A 17,441-nucleotide genomic window follows, 5' to 3' on the forward strand; every position below is an offset into this window, starting at 1 on the left:
GACTGACCTGAACTAATCATCTCTGGTGAAATGGATGTTGAAATCAATTTCATTATCCACTAAAATTCTATATGAAATTAACATTATAAAATTTCTAGAGATTGTTGATTTCCTGAGCTCCAAGTTAAGACTTCCCAGAGTAATTAGGTTCATAACCAAGAGGATGTTGGGTGGAATTGACCTTATCATAGTAATTGCTTCATTAGTGAAATTGCAGTATTTAAATTTTTTAAAAAAGGCAGATTTTGGTCTATCTTCTAAAATTTAATAAATAAGATATGCTATATATATTTTTTATAAAATAGATATGTTAGTACTGTGACTTCCCCTTAAGTGTGTTTGCAGTGATAACAATCAGCATGTTTAAATTATTTAAATAAAATGAAATATTGTTGACTGGAAAAGTGGAAAAGATAACTAGGAAATCATGAAGTTTACTTAAAAAAATAAAAAGTCAATATATAAGGTAATGTGCATCTGTCACCTTAACTTACTAAAAGGTTTTTGATTTACTTGAACATAGAGTAATGGATTATTTTTGTTTGGCCAAGAATTCTCAGTAAATATTTAATAAGCAGCTATAGAAACATTATGATATTATAGAGAAAGCATGGAATTAGGAATTGAAAAACAGATTTCTAGATCTGGTTCTGGACCTCAGGTACATGGTTTCTGGTAAAATATTTGGGCCCTCATTTCTTTTAGCTTTCTCAAAATGTCATATTCTCTTCTTTGGTAGTATCAGTACTTTCCTGGCTATTTAATGACATATCTCTTCTCTAGAAGTGTGGCTTTTTAGTGGAATTAAGATCATATGCAACTTAAGTTTATTTGAACAAGAAGTAGATAAAGAATGAATTAAAGTTGTAAGACAGATATCTCTTCTGTCCTCAATGAATGCAGTGATTGTGGAAAACTATTTCTGTTTTGAAATAGAAATGATAATTCATTAGAAAGGCAAGTATGTTGTAGGTTCAAGCACATTACATTTTCCCAATACTTTGTTTTTGATATACAAAGTAATAGATTTTAATCAATGTTGTAGGATTCTTTTAAGTATAACCCCAATATGCTCAAATTAATTTTCTTTAAAAATAATATTTAGATGTTACGCATCACACCTCTTTGGGAGTTGGCCATGTGCACATGCTCTTGCCAAACAGCTGGAACTTGTAGTGGATGAGATGTTCCTAAAAGCTGTTGTTGGGTAGGGTGAGGGGCCTGCATGACTTGGTGCACCTGTGGGTGTCCAGTAGGGACATGGCATGGTACTTTATGAGGAAGACAAGTCAGAGGGAGGCTGAGAGGTTCATGCTGGTGTCACATTGCAGTAACAGACATCCTGCTCGAGGCCCACACTGTGGATGTGGTTGATGATGGGGTCAAAGAAGTCATAGGGCCATGCATTGAGTGCATCATCTATAGTCACCTGCATGTGCGCGATGTCCTAGGTGTTCACTGCCTCCCCTGAGACACTGAGTGGTGCTGTGACTCCCAACACTTTTAATACCTTATTAGCCAAAGATGAGCTAGTAGTTTCTGGAATCTAGAATGGTATCAGACTAGTAAATGTGTAAATAAGACAAAGAACCATAAATTTCCTAGATCACCTACAGTACCGTAGAAAGAGTTTTGGATTTGGAGTCATTGGACTAGGTTGAAATCTTGGTTCAGCTAGTTAAGAAGAAAGCCTGGTAGCAGAGTGGAATGATAATATGGACACTGGATCAAACAGATGTTGAAATGAGTTCAGTTGTACCTCTTACAGTAATAAATTTTTATAAAAGGAAGCTCTTTCAGTTTGGGTGTCTTTGGCTATAAGTAGCAGAATATTGAACCAAAACGAGCTTTTAAACCATAAGGTTTGCTTGTTTATCATATAACAGGTCGTCTAGAGCATGGGTAGTTCTGGTTTGGTTAATGATGTTTTCTGTGACACAGGGACTTTTCAACTTTTGGTTCTGCCACTCTTATCTTGTTCATTCATCTCCCACCATGTGGCAATACTAGAAGCAGTAGTTTTAAATGTTGTATGCTGTCATGATGACAGCTTCTGAAGAGAAGTACTCCTCCCATACTTTTTATATAGCAGGGAGAAAAAACCATTCCCAGAAGCCCCAACTACACGCCATTGGCTAGAATTTGGTCCCAAACTGAATCCTAAAAACTATTCATTGGCAAGAAGAATGAGGGCATCATGAATGACTTAGAATCTTTTTTACATCCTGCGGACTTTTGGGTGGGGGAGGTTTTTTCCTCAGTACAGTGCCTCATAGGTCTCTGCTGTCAAAGGAAAAAGGGGTAGGTTGGGAGGGGGGATCTGAGTTGGCAAGCAATGGTGAGAATGCCATGTTACATAGAGTCTAGTAGGAGATGCACATTAGCCAATATGTCGTGATAATAGAATGTGATCTGTTCTATGATGGGGAAAAGTATAGGAGGCTAGAGGAGAACAAAAGAAGAAAACCTAAGTCCTAAAGTTGTAATGATCAGGAAAGAGTTTCCTGGAGGAATTGAAACTTAAATTATTACTTAAATTTGAGTAGAAGAATGAGAAGGTATCCTTCTCGCAGCTTTTATGATAAGAGGGCAGAACCTAGCCATCATGGTGTGCTGAGGCCCTTTTAAAAAAATTTAGGGCAGTTGTTGGGTTCACACCCATTCAGACATGAGCTGCATTATCTGTAGCTATAACAACCTAATGTTCAAAGTGATGATGACCCTTGCTCTTCAAGAAGATGTTATTTATAATAACTTAAAAAGTGCCATGTTTTTAATATGAACTCACTCTTTTTTATCTTTGTAAGATTCTCAAAATCAGAGGACTTGTAATTAATCTGTTCCTCTTTCATACTTCTTCCATAAGTCTATTATTTACTTGATGTTCTGTTGTGTTTATTAATTACGATAGAACTAGGACAGAACAATAATGAGACTTTTCTACTCTGACTTTCATGCAAACTACGTGCCTAGAGTTAAGGATTCTGCTATATTGTTTTATCTTTACCTGCATACTTCTAACACTGTTTCTTCTTGAGGTTTGATTGCATTAATTGGTTAATTTAGAAAATAAAAGAACTTAAACCAACACGTGGTTGGTTTTTTCCTAGTGCTTCAGAGGTGAGGCTCTATTTTCTGTTTTCTGGGGGTATTTTCACATTTTGTTTCTCTTTAAATAATACTAATATCTTAAATTATTTAAAAATTATACTACTTCCTAAGATGAGTACAGGAAATAAATAAATTATTGGCTCCTAATCCTTATTCTCCAATCGTATAAGCATTATAGTAGGCTATTTAATATTCTTTTCTTCCCCCCTTGCTATTTGGATATTTCACTGATGGGCGTCCCTCCCTGAACTAAACCACCCTTTAAATGTTAGAGTTGTGTTCTCAGAAAGAGAGCCAGCCAAGTTGCCCATATATATTCCACATGTAGAGAAGATGGATATGTGTTCTGTGCACTGTCATGCTTTTTAATTTCCCTATCAGTACCTTTAATAGTATAGGGTTTGATTACTGCAAAATATAGAAAATAAACAGGGTTTTTGTTATTCTCTCTTACATAATAATAATAATTCCTTATTTTTGGGTTTCTTCACTGTCATCCTAGTAATCTCTGGTAAGGATCGTCAGAAGGCTGAATGCAGTTTTGTTTCTATGGGGATGCATAGGGGTCTTCCAGTTAACCGTGACATCCTGTTGTATAGCGGGACTAAAACCACTTTCATGTGGCTACTGAGATACATAGTAAGATTCAAAAGACTAGCGATGCCTACCACAGTTGTATTTTTTCTTCCTCTTTTTGCTTGCTGGGAAGTCTCTGGTTATTTAGAATATTTTTAAACAATTGCTTTTTACCTCTTTATTGTTAAACATAAATAAAATATTGTTAAAAGCCATACAAAAATGTATAGGTTATTGAATTATTTTAAGGTAAATGTCCTTGTAAGTACCACCCAAGTGAAGAAGTAAAACATTACCCCCACTCTGGAAACCCTCTTACCTCCCCATCACAGTCACAGCCCTTTCCCTGCCTTCACTACTAACCATTGTCCTGATTTTTATAATAATCTCTCCTTTACATTTCCTCATAGTTTTATCATGCAGGTGTTTATCTTTGGACAGTAAAGTTAAATCTTGCCTAATTTTAAAAACCTGATATTTATTTTTCAACAAAATTTACTTCTTAAAGCACCTGGGCCTTTTGACTTGCAGAAATTCTATAGTCTGGATTTTGTAGATTGCATATTCAAGGTGCAGTTCAGTTTGTCCCTCTGTCCTTTGTTTTTCCTGAAGATGGGCTGCTGGCCTTAGAGCCTTCCCAGGACTGTAGGTTGCGTAATATCCTTTAATCAGGAGGCTCATAATGTATGCTGTTTTTTCTTATTGATGCTAATAGCCGTTGATACTTAATACCCAAGTTCATTATTTCTTTGGGTTTGGAAAATGATGATATTCTGTTTTATCATTTTGTCATCATTTATTAGCTAGAATAACTTTTAAAGGAGACCTTCTCCTTTGTTATTTAGTTGCCCATTGGTTCCATTCATATAGGTGTCAAAAGAACTGCTATTACAACGAGAAAGAAGAGAACTTTATTAACAGTACCATCGTTGATTGGGCAGCACTAAGTAAAAACAGGTGTTCCAAAATGTCTAGAGGGCATTGGGAATTTTTATAGTCCAAAAAAAAAGCAGTGTGTGGTGGTTTGAAGCTGTTATGTGCCTCAGAAAACATGTTTTTAAATTTAGTCCATCCTGGTGGAAACTCATTGTAAGTAGGATCTTTTGCTGAGGTTATTTCAGCTAAGGTGTGTCCCTCCTCAAACAGGATAGGTCTTATCCTATTACTGGAGTCCTTTATAAGAAAAGGAAATTCAGACAGAGAGAGAAAGAAAGCTACAGGAAGTAAGAAGCTGAAATGAACGAAAGTAGAAGAAAAGGGAGAGACCAGGAGATTTCATGTTCCTTGCCATGTGACAGAGAAACCAAGGGTTGCTGGCAGCCAGGCTCAAGCACTGTAGTCTTTGAGGAGAAAACACAGCCTTGATGATGCCTTGATGGGGATTTTCTTTTAGTTCCAAAACCATAAGCCAATAAATTTGTGTCGTTTAATCCAGCCCTCTTCATGGTATTTATTTAAGAAGCCTAGGAAAATAAAATATAGTGGTTATCAGGTGAGTTCTGTTCTCATGGTTTATTTGAACATTGAGGCAGCAGGAAATTTGATCAAAGCTGCTAATTCAGAGCTTAGATTTCTTTTTCTCATCCTATTTCTTAATAAGCTTTAGGTTTCATTCTCTGAGCTATAGATGCCTGACGTTTGATTGCATCAGCATAGGGTGTCCACCTTGTGCGTCGCCTTTGCAAGGAACCATTTTGTAACCCAGGGCCTAAAAAGTCAATTTGTAGTTCCTTTCACATTTTCCCCTTTTCACCAACCTTTTTAAGAAAGCTTCGCTGATAAAGATTGATTTTGGACTGTCCCGCAGTGCTAGGCGCTATCCTAGGGTCCATGTGGCTGGAAAGGTCCAATGTCATGTCACATGGAGGAGGGAATATGTTACGGCAACATTCAGAAAATGGATTCTATCAGAGGTCAGTGAGAAGGTTTCTAAAAGACAAGAGATGACTATTATACAGGGGCAACCATATTTTGGGGTAAGTGAAGGTAGTCATCGAAGGTTTTATCCTGTAGGGCATCATAAATGCAGGTCTTCTGATCAAAAGCCTGATTTACCAACGTGGTTGTGGAAGTGAGAGATTGTTGAACTATAGCCATTATTCTGGAAATAAAACAACTAATTAAAAATACTGCTATAAGGAGGAGAACGATCGACAGTGTTTGGATATGCTCGTAATCTAATCCCTAGTTCTCATGGTATTTGAATCTTCTCTCTGATGTCCTTAATGGTTTGTCCACTTTTGCCCAATTGATTTGACATAACAGCAGCATTGCTCCCTCAGGGCGCATGTGTGTCTGTCCTTGCTGACCGTGAGGAGATCACGTGCCCTGTGTTTTTTTAGGGCCACCTGCTAGGCTATACGCTTTGAGTTGTAAGTAAGGCCTTGATGATACCAATATAGGTGCCCTTAACAGTTTTTGACACATTTTGGATGGCTTTTTCAAGTTGAAGAATTCCGTGAAGTCTAAGTGTACTTCTCAAAAAAGTTCAGCCTTTTCAAGGCTTTTCAGTTAATGGGTTGTATTCTATAGTATCCCATTTAGTTCTATAATGGTTTTTGAGCTGATAAGTCAAAGATCCCAGGTTGGCTACATTTTTTGTTTCTAATGGTCTTTCTTCTCTAAATCAGAAAGTAAGGCTATTACAGGCATTTTTTTCTACTTGGGAAGAAATAGCCTGTGCCAGCCAGACTGAGAGTTAAAGTACTACCTGTAGGGTGAAAGTCTCCCTGGCAGCATTGGAGACGACTCCCAGGGATAAGTCTGGCCCTGGCACCGTGGGGTCAACAATGCCATACTGACCAAAAGAGGGAAAAGAAAGGTATCAGGGGCTGAGAGAGTTCAAATAGACTTAAGAGGCCACTCTGGAGGTTGCTCTTACTCAAACTTCAGTTAAGACGTTGCTATCTATCATAACTTGCCAGATGCCAACCACAACCATTCCAGCCAATCCTAAAGAACACCTAGGGCAATAGCTAAGATTCTAAAAAGGTGCCATGCACTAGGGTAACTTTCCAGAAACCTACAACCTCCAGATGGGTCCCTGGCCCAGATAAGTCCTGACACTGAGAGGGACCAGCCTTTCCAGAACATCAGCTAGTTCCATCCCCTTACCCTTATTATTGAGATCTTCCAACATGAAAAAGTTGGAATGGCCATAGCCCAAATATCCCTAAAAGTGGGAGAAAGATCAAAGGTGATAGTGGAGTTGTACAGAGAAGGAAAGGTTTAACAAGCGAGTATGACTGCTGAATCATTATCCTGATATTTCTTTTAGTCTCCAGTATCTTAGAGCAGATAAAAGTAAAAACCTAAAATTGTGGAATTGTAACCCATACCAAACTCTGAAATCTGTTCTACAACTAATTGTTGTGCTGTGTTTTGAAATTTATTGCTTTTTATATGTATGTTATTTTTCACATAAAAGAAAAGTTGATTGTGATGATAAAAAAAATTTTTTTTTAACCTCACAGAGCATCTTCTGATATTTTCTTTTAGTGTTCAAGCATAGTTTTGAGATTCTTGGTTCTGTTTTTCTCCTCACTTTTAATTGCAACTTCTCTGAGTTGTTCCTGTCTGTTCCATTTATTTATTTATTTATCATTTGGGGTATTAAAAAAAATTGTTTTCTTTATTCCCATACACCATTCTACCACCAACATCTTGCATTGGTATGGAACATTTGTTCCAATAGATGATGGTGCAGATTTATAGTTGCACCACTAACTAAAGTCCATGGTTTAATCTAGGGTTCATTGTTTGTCTTAGTTCACTTTTTATTATAAGCCCAGTAAATTCTCCTCGGTTTGGAGCTCTTCCTGAAAGGATTTCTGATAGATCTACTTAACAGTTCCTAAAGATTGAATTACTCCTTTCCTTTAGACCTAATTTGGAACTCATTGCCAGGAACTCAGGTGCTTTTGGAGGGTGCAAAATATCTCCTGGTTTCTGCTGCTGTTCACAAAATTACTTGTTGTGGTTTTCAGAAAATATCGACCTTTTTGAGATAATCTTGTTTTCATGCTCATCAAATGTCTTTTTATTTCTCCCTCAAAGATGTCAGCAACACACAAGACTTATAACTATCAGTATCCACAACTGGTAGTATTTTAAGATTCATGGGGATACTCTTATTACCTAGTTTTTTGTAAATATTTCTCGATTTTTTTTTTTTTTTTTTACTATCTAGTTGCTTTGTGTTTTTGTCTGTTTGTTTTGTGGGAATTTGGGAAGATCTGCAATTGCTGCCGCTGTGCTTCCATCTTAATAGAATCCTCTGTTTAAAAATTTAAATGCCAGGAAACAATTGCATTTTTCTTCCTCAGTAAGATGAACTTGTCACCAATTAGTATATCAATTAGAGGTGACTATTCTACTTTTAGGAATTCTCATGAGGAACACAGGCTTAAAGTGAATGGAAGACACATTGCTTTTACAGCTACTGTAATCTTTTCCTTTGGAGTTTAGATTTCACTAATCAGAGTGCTTCAGAGCCTGGCCTTAATAAAGTCAATCTTTACCACCTTCATTGTCCTTCAGAATTCAGTGAACATTTTGTTTTAATTTTGATTTCTAGTAATTGAGGCTATAAATCCTGAGTGGCCTTGTTTGCTTGCCCTAAGAGAGATTTGCTTTTGTCCTTTGAAGTTCCACTGGGCTGTGCTATCTCAAACCTAGTCTCATCCCAGAGATTCTTTTAGCTGGTAGTTATATGGGATGGACCTGTTCTGTTTCATTTTGTTTTAATTCAGGCGTTATCTATGAAGCTTAAGAAATAAAACTGCAAAGTAGATTGAAGTCCTTTCCACTTCCCATTCTCTTTCTTACGTGTGTGGTAACCACACTCCTAGGAACAATCCTTATTATACCTCAGCATTTTTGTTCTCAGAATAATGATTTTGAGATATATTCATGACAATAAATGTGACTGTCATCCATTTATTCTAAAATTCATCTGTTATTTCCTAGGGTGGACATTTTGGATATTTCACTCTTATAATGATACAGTGAACATTCTTATACATGTTCATTTGCACACTCATGAGTTTTTCAGAAGTGTAATTGCTGGATCATAGAGATTGAGTTTTCTAGGTCTTGAGCACTTACATTATCAAAAGTGGTTTTGTTTTAAGTTCTGTCCTTTTATTTGTATTCAACTTTAGTGCTTGTCTCGTCCCCAGTAGCTTTTGCAAAACTACTGCCTTTACCATGAAGCTCCATTGATTTTCCCAGTGTAAACTTGGATTTCTTCAGCATTTTTACTGTCCTAATGAACACATCATGGAGAGAATTTTAAATAGATTTTCAGGGCTTTTCTTTATTTTTCTCAGTTTTGTCTGGAAAGAGCTTTTTCAACCAATTCTTTCAGGCCATTTGCACCTCTCAGTTAATGATTTCCATAATCTTCCAGATTTGGTGCTAAGCAAAGATCTTCTGCATCTGGCTATTGTATTTTAAAACGAAACTGACCCAAACCAAAGTAAATAACCGGCTCTGGTTCTGATGTCAACATGAGTGTTCATTGTTATTTATTTATTTATTTTTACCATAGAGCACATTTTGTCACAGATAGTACCCATCCATTGATGTTGGATAGATAGCTTTTGCCATGAATGTCCACACTAATTATCTTGAATTTTCTAAATGCAACTCTACATTGCTTTTTTCAAAATTATGACTGTTAGGCCCAGAAGATGTAATTTTGTTTTCTTGAGATTTTGTGACTGGTGTCCTCCCAATATTTCTTATGTTGAATGTAGTTGTCCTAGAAAATGGATAAACCCCTTTCTTTTTTGCTCCATTTTCATTGTCTGTCGTAAGGTATTTATTTTTCCAATCATCATGGTGCTGTTATGTTCAGACTCATATGTTAAAAAGATCATTCTGTTTACTGGGTTGAGACGAACATAGATGGGAACAGAGGTTGTTACTGAACAAAGGCTGTGGATTCTTGTGCCTGACACCCTCAATAACCAATTCCTGAGACACCTATGCTAGGTGCATAGTAGGAGAGCAGATGGCCTAGTGGCCCAAAATCTATCTCCCTGAACTGCAGTGTTTCTGATAGTTTTATTAGGGAAAAAGATGGTCAAGTTTAGGATAATGAGCACCATGGCCCCAGATGATGTAATTAAAGGTGATCTGATTAATGAACATGTACAGATTGATTACATGCTTAGAGAACACATGTAGGAAAATGGTGGAATGAGGTATAGGTAACTTGTAGGTTAAAGTATAAGCTACTGTGCATGTCAGGCGGGCCCGCTTTGGTTAGACCCAGTCTCAGTTATCAAGATAACTTTGTACTTGGAGTGGGTCAGTTCTGGGCTGACCCAGGACCCTTCATTAATAAACATTAGGAGCTCTCTTTAGTGATTCCAAGACTCTAAAGTTGAGCGACTGGATAACTGGGTACAAATAAAGGATAGTTAGGAGGTTTTTACAACCACAGGGGCAGAAAATAAAGGCTAAACAATCATTATCAGAGATCAAGGCAACTGGATTACAATTTAGAGATTTCAGGAATTTCCTCTGTCTGTTCCAATATACTAGAAAGCAAAAAGTAATATCTATGTAATGATTCAGTAATCAAAATTATTCCCTAAACCCTGATTTCTTGGTTATACGGTAGAAGTGATGCTGGACAGCCCCAGGAGTTCTCAGAGAAATCAAGATCTCAACCAAGGGCTGGCCCTGTGAGGGTTGTTGACTTAGTTTCAAGAAAGGATTCAAGGACTAGTCAGTGTGTACAGCCAAATAGTTTAATAAGCTCGATGCCGGAGAGTCCCCAGAGTTCTAGCTGGATGCTGGAGAGCTCTGGGAACTCTCTGCTGGATGCCAGAGAGCCACGGGAATTCTGGGAGAAATCTAGACCCCAGCCAGGGTCTGCCCCCTGAAGGTTCTTGACTCAGACGCAGGAAAGAACTTGAGGGCTAGTCAGTGTTTACAGCCAAAGAATCCAAAGACTAGCCAGTGTGTACAACTCAAAAGTTTAATGCATAGTGAAAGTACCTGCTTGAAGGAAGATGACCATGGGCATTCTCCAAAGAAGAAGAAGCAGTTCAAGGTCAGGATCTTTGCATTGTAAGGATTTGGAGGGGCCCTTACCCCTGTGGTTGTGCTAATAAGAGATTGATGAGATGTACTTTTCATTGGTTCTTTTTAGACTTTAACCTGAATGAGGGCTAGGTGAATGCACAACAAAAGGAACTTTTTGTTATGGGTGTTAGGGTCACTTCTCGCTCCCACCTACCGTATCTGACCTGCCTAAGAAGGAAACACAGGTCTTAGCAGTGGAGGTAGTGAAAAGTGGTTGGAAACTGGACATATTTCTCAGGTACAGCAAGCAGGTTTGCTTATGGATTGGGCATGAGAGAACACGATATGTTAAGAATGACTCCAAGATTTTTGTAAAGAATCATTGGAAGGGTGGGCTTGCTTTTGATCAATTTGCCTTTAATTTACTGGAGTATCTTTTCTGAATCACAAAACAAACCTATGGCATTTAGGGACCTAACTCATAATTAACAATCCCACCAATCCGGTATGTCCTGGAGGCATATCTGGCGTTAGCCTACAGGAGCCAGCCTCCCAGAATTACAAGGAACTCACCCCCACCCCCACCCCCAGGCATCTGGAAAATGCCAGTTTCCTGACCTCAGGGACAGTGGCTATAGTAGCCAACCTGGCAGGATTCAGAGAGAACCATTTTCCTGTAAGCCCAAAGAATCATTCTAATTCTGTGTACAGTAGTTTCCTTTGGAGCCGTGAGGCTAGTTTCACCCACGTGGTACTTTCTTACAGTGTTTCTCATTCTCTCCCCAGTGAGTACACACAGCAGGTATCCGTTACCTAATTTCTGAAAGCCACTTCCTTCTTTTCCCTTCCATCCCTCCTGCCTCTGGTCCCACCCCCTTACCCTGTCAAGTTTTCCTTTCAGCTTCTTTTAAAAATCATTTTACAGTTTTCATTGGAATTCCCTTCTATAATGACCCAACTTTCCCTAAACCTTTAGTGTCTTCAGAGAAGACTGTATCCTTATTCTCACTTTAAGGCAGTTTTTTTTTTTTAAATTGAAGTTACAGAAACCTTTTTGAAATTTTCCTACACAGACCCTTGATAAACAAAAGATGTGGTCTCATAGTCGTAACTCGGGGTAGGTTGCAGCAGAAGAGGAGGAGAACTGATGTGGTAGATAGGTTCAGGTGTCAACTTGGCCAGGTGAAGGTGCCTAGTTTTGTTGCTGTGGACATGAGCTAATGGCATGTGAAGCTGCTCTGTTGCTGATTACATCTGCAGTCAGTTAGGAGGCGTGCCTGCTGCAATGAATGACGTTTAAATGGCTGGTACTTAAATGAGAGAGCACAGCCCAAGCAGCTCAACATACCTCATCTCAGCACTCACAGCTCAGCCCAGGCCTTTCTCAGTGCAGAAAGGGATCACCCCAGGGAAAGTTGTTGGAACCCAGAGACCTGGAGAGAAGGCCAGCAGAGATTGCCCTGTGCCTTCCCATGTAAAAAAGAACCTCAGTTGAAAGTTAGCTGTCTTTCCTCTGAGGAACTATACATATTTAACTAAATAAATCCCCTTTTATTAAAAGCCAATCTATCTCTGGTGTGTTGCATTCCGGCAGCTAGCAAACTAGATCAGCTGTCCTGGGTTTGGAGACCTCGGTGGACATCAGGGGTACCAGGTTCTGGCAACCCTTTCAAGACAGGCCTCCTCCCCTTCCACACCCAGCATATCCACACCTCTTTGCAGGGGTGGATGCTGATCCTCCCACAGGACTGGTCACTGCTCTTTTTGCCACCTCCTGATCTTTATTCTTCACCTTTATTTCTCTGGGCTCTGCAGCCCCATTTCTTCCTTCTCTTATTAGATCTAGAACTCCTTGAGATCAGTGGTTATCTTTTTAGCTTTATTTTCCCTTGTTCCTGGCATGTGGTGAGTGGATTATGGATTATGGATGGAGTGAAAAACCAGAATGCTGAATTTACTGATTTTTTAATATACAGTTGTTCTGATAGGTGAATCCCAGAACTTATATTGGCAGTTAAGCTCAGAGCATAATGGAAAACCAATTGAACCTGGAATCGAGTGGGAATTTCTTGACTGATTTTAAAATGGCCACTTCATCAGGGTCTGATAGTTTGTCTCATCTAGAAACACTATAAAGAAATTACTGCTTGTGTCTAAGAAGAGTAGCCATTTTCATCATGTGTGTGAGTGTGCCTACTCAGCTGGCTGTACTTGGATTCCCCTTTTCAAGGTGCCGTGAAAGCTTTGCCTCTTGGATAACTTCTCACAGGGCTTAAAGTGTACAAATTTGTTTTCATTTTGTTGGTTGAAATCACGTTTCTGTCTTGTGATCCTGAGATAAAACCTGAGTCATTTTGGAGTCTCCTGATAACCTCATTTAAATATATAAAAGTTCATTTTGGGTTATTTTTCAGATTGATAAGTCCCATCAAGTCTTCTAAGACTTTATTTTCAACTATAGGCAACTCAGAGCCTAACTGTCCTGGCAGTAGTCATGTAGGTAGACAGTTTCAATGCTGAAAATTGTCTTCTCCTTGACTGGTTATTCCAGAAATTAGGAAGGTTATCATGGTTACTGAACCATACCAAAGGTGTAGATCCTTGTTTTTCTCTTTTCGTTCTTTGCTTAGATGTTTTTGTGTTTCCTATGGCTACATGCCAACATATACATTTTTAAAATAGGTGTTCCTTTATTTAATAATTTAAGTGCAAAGAATACTCACATACAGAATAACTAAAAATGTGATCGCTTTGTAAAGAAACCGATCGATTTGACTCTCTTTCTGGTGCTATTGTGAGGAAGAGTTTTTATGAGTGCATCAGTATGCATTTAGAAATATTTTAAATATCGGATGTATATTTAAGAGAGACTTTCTTCATGAGACAAAGTTTTGGTTGAAGAATTAAACATTATTGCAAGTCTTTTTTCATAGATTAAAGATAAGGAATAGCAGAAATGAACATGGAAAAAGAAGCAACATTTCTTCCTTACCTGCTACTTGTAGAGAACTATTTTTCTTTATCCATGAATTTATTACTCTGCTATTAATTATTTTGTTCACAAGACTAGGAAAACAATAATAGCCAAATATTAAATTATTTCTACTTTAAAGAAGTCTACTAGTCAATATATCAGTCAATACATATTAAATGTTTTCTACAATATTTAGTAAGCAATCAAAATCCAATTGATTTCTGTTTTGAAATGTGGTGTTCAAGAAACCAGGAGCTCTTCAGTGCTAACCTGAGCTCCAGTACTAACTTTATGTGGGACTTTGACCTTGGCCATTGCATCTTCTTGAGTCTCAGTTTTCTCATCTGCAATATGAAGGAGTGATATTATGTGATCTTTAAGTATTTTCTATGATGGTGTGAATTTTAAGGATATATACAAATTATTACTTGCATTGGTACTTGCCAGAACACAGGAAAAGCCCTCTTTATGTTTTTTGTATTATTCAAGTTAATGTTCTAGACAAACATAAATCATTATTTTAATTTAGACAGATCTTTTAAGAAAATTTGAGGCATTACATTAAATTTAAACTTTCATTTTACTTAACACTTCAAGGGCCATCTAAAATGAAGACGTGGAAATTCATATTGTTTTAAAGTTTCTTAAGGTGTTTTTCTCATTAGCATTTATATTTGAAGGATAAGAGCTTTTTAAATAGTTCTGTGCTGGGTATATTCCTACAGAATTTTGGGGGTCAGGCTTTTATTAATTTGAACAACACTCACAAAGTAAGAAGAGCAGGATGTAAGAAGTGAGTGTTTAGAACAAGAATACTGTTTTAGAAATTGTGGTAAAACTTTTGCTTCTCTATTTGGTCAAATATAAAGTGTGGCATTAATATTCACCATATCTGGGCTTTGGCTTTTGGCTTAAAGGTTTTGTTCTGTCCTACAGTTTTAAAAACCAAATTCAATAAAAGCGTAAAGTACTACTTTTAATAAATTACTTAATCAAGCATCTCTATTTTGAACTTTTCCCCTAATTATCCAGTGTTCTGCTTACTCCCTTAAAATGAGCCCTGGATTCATTTTATGACCCAGTGTAGTGTTTATTTGCTGTCACCAGAACATTGTCCCCGGGCTGTTATATGTTGGCTGTACTGGTTTCAAATATGTTATACAACTAACTACATAATGGTTACCTAGATAAAGCACGTTAAGTGGTAGCCGCAGTTATTGCTGTTATTCTAGGTTGTTGGTGATGCTGCCTCTTGTTTCCACACTGATATTGTCATGGCCTAGTGAAGTGTTTCCCCGCTCTGGAGGACTTAAAGTTTAGCACTCGATTGGATTCTCTTCAACTCATGGAACTGCAGCATCCGCTGTCATCAACTTTCACTTTTGAATACATTTCCAAAATCTACCAGCCTGCTTCATTCTCAGCCAACATACTTGCATTTTCTGAGGCTTTTGTGGGCATTACTGGAACCTCAGATTTAGTGGGGTTTTTTGTGAACCTATTAACTTCTATCCCAATACTCAGCCAGCTTGCCTGACTGTTACTGGCACCACTGTTCTTTTATTTCTGTAAGCCAATGATCAGCAAGCTGTGACCCTTGAGCCAGATCCGGCCTGTTGCCTATTTTTGTAAATGAGGTTTTATTGGAACACAGCCACACTCATTCGTTTAAGTGTTATCTGAGTCTGCTTTTATGCTTCGTTGGCAGAGTTAAGTAGTTGCAACAGAGATCTTAGGACCAGCAAAGGCTAAAGTTTTTATCATCTGTGCCTTTGTAGTAAAAATTTTTTGCTCCTACTGGCTTAGCCTCAAACCTTGACATTATCTTTGATTCCCCTTTGGGATGACCAGGTATATTCTATCAAGAGAACTTTTCTGTAATTTTACCTTTCGTGATATTTTTTTGTTTTAGATCTTCCACTGAGTTCAGGTACTCACATCATTTTTCTTAGTATGTTAAAGTCATTTCCCATGTCTCGGCTTCCTTTCCTCTTTTATTTCATTTTATACTATGCTGCCAGTGCTGTCACTCTCAAAGTTTGGTTTTGCTCTGTTTGGTGACAGAGTTTTACTACTCTGCCACCAAAACTTCAGAGATTTCACTGTTACCCACTAAATTAGATATAAATGCTTGAGCCTCGTCCTTAAGGCTGCCTCCATAATATAAGTCCTAGCAGTATGCCGTATACAGAACTTCTTCTGTAATGAAAGAATCTTCCTCTACTTTTCTGTTTTCTTGTCTTTGTCCTTGCTGTGGCAACTGCCTAGAACTTTCTGTACATCCATTTCCACCCTTTCTTCCTGCTGTCTGGCTGTGCACGCCCCCTGCATTTTCCTGTTAAGCTTTTCTTTTTTTTCTATCTGGACATTCTTTTTCCTTCCTATATTATGTTATCTGTGTAGCTTGCTGCCACTAAGGGCATTTTACTTCATGTGGCATGGTTTGTATTTTTTAATATCTCATCTGTTATAAACTGTAATAAGCTTGTTGGATGCAAAGTCCATGTCTTCCTCATCACTGTGCTCCCTGAAACACATGCCATTATGTCTTGAATGAATTTAATGTTGAAGTACTTGAATTACATTGCAGAAGCAAACTTTTTATTTAAATTTAATTGTTAGTGATCTCAGTGTCTCTCTGGGATATTTGACAATACTTCTCAGGGCTATAGGTATGTAAAGTTCTTGAAGAAACCAGATGTGGTTTCCTTGTGAAGTTTGCTAATGAAAGTGGAAAGAGTTTTTCATTTGATAAGGTGTTTCACATTTACTACTAGGAAAGTATTTGTGTGCAATGATGTGCTTGGTTCTGATAAAAAAGTAAAACCAGGCAGTGGGTCTGGCCGTAATTCTCTTGGATATGTTATGCAGTCTACCAGAGTTAGATTTTCTAAATAAGATTTTTCAGAATTCTATGTATAAAAATCATATCAAGTTCTCTAAGAAGTTCTGGAAATCAACTGCCTACATGTGCTATTTAAATAGTATTTTATGTTCTGCCTGTTCATTCATTTAATCACTCTGTATATAACGTTTTGATATATAGTTTGAGTATTGGTCGCAAATATCTGGTACTGTTACCCTCAATGGTTTTTGTTGGCTTCCAGTTCTGAATTTTGCTTTCTTGGAACAGTTCATAAAAGTTTTAAAAGTTTGCCAGCTATCAAGACTTTCACATCAGAGTAGCATTGTCTGAACGTTACATGTCCAGAAACTGGGCTATTGATACCTCTGGCTTTGTGTATTGGTTTCATATACTTAGAGGTTTTTAGGGGAACCGAAACCCACTTTAATACTTAAAAAACAGTATCTAAGCATCCAGCAATAAAAGCAAACAGCAACACCCAAAACACCCCAAACATCATGTAATTGGAAAGGAATTCTAGATTTTAAAATGGGCAAAAGATATGAATAGTTTCTAGGAAAAGAGAAAGATTCTACTTTGGTCACCACTGTCCCCTAGCATAAACTCAAAGTTTGTTGAATGCAAAATTGCCTAAATGAATGAATAATATCTGTATAAAAAGACATTCCAGCTTCCTCAGAAGTAAAGAAATGGTAAATAAAATAACTATAGAGATATTCCTTTGGACTAACAGCTCTGCTTCTTAGAATTTATGCTAGGGAAATAGAGTATCTGGGCATAGATTTCACACCTAGTTTTCTATAATCCAGAAATACTTTTCAAAGATACATGTAGTAGGATATTCATTGTAAAATCATTTATACCAGTGAAAATTGG

The 17,441-nt window shown here is 37.5% G+C and overlaps 1 protein-coding gene across 7 annotated transcripts in view; it reads left to right on the top strand.

Annotated features, from left to right (window-relative positions):
* Positions 1 to 17,441, top strand: part of CDKAL1 (CDKAL1 threonylcarbamoyladenosine tRNA methylthiotransferase) — a 689,286-nt gene that overhangs the window by 157,939 nt on the left and 513,906 nt on the right. The gene's annotated exons all lie outside the window — the stretch shown is intronic.

Source organism: Tamandua tetradactyla, chromosome 25 (genome assembly GCF_023851605.1).
Source record: "Tamandua tetradactyla isolate mTamTet1 chromosome 25, mTamTet1.pri, whole genome shotgun sequence".
NCBI lineage: Eukaryota > Metazoa > Chordata > Mammalia > Pilosa > Myrmecophagidae > Tamandua > Tamandua tetradactyla.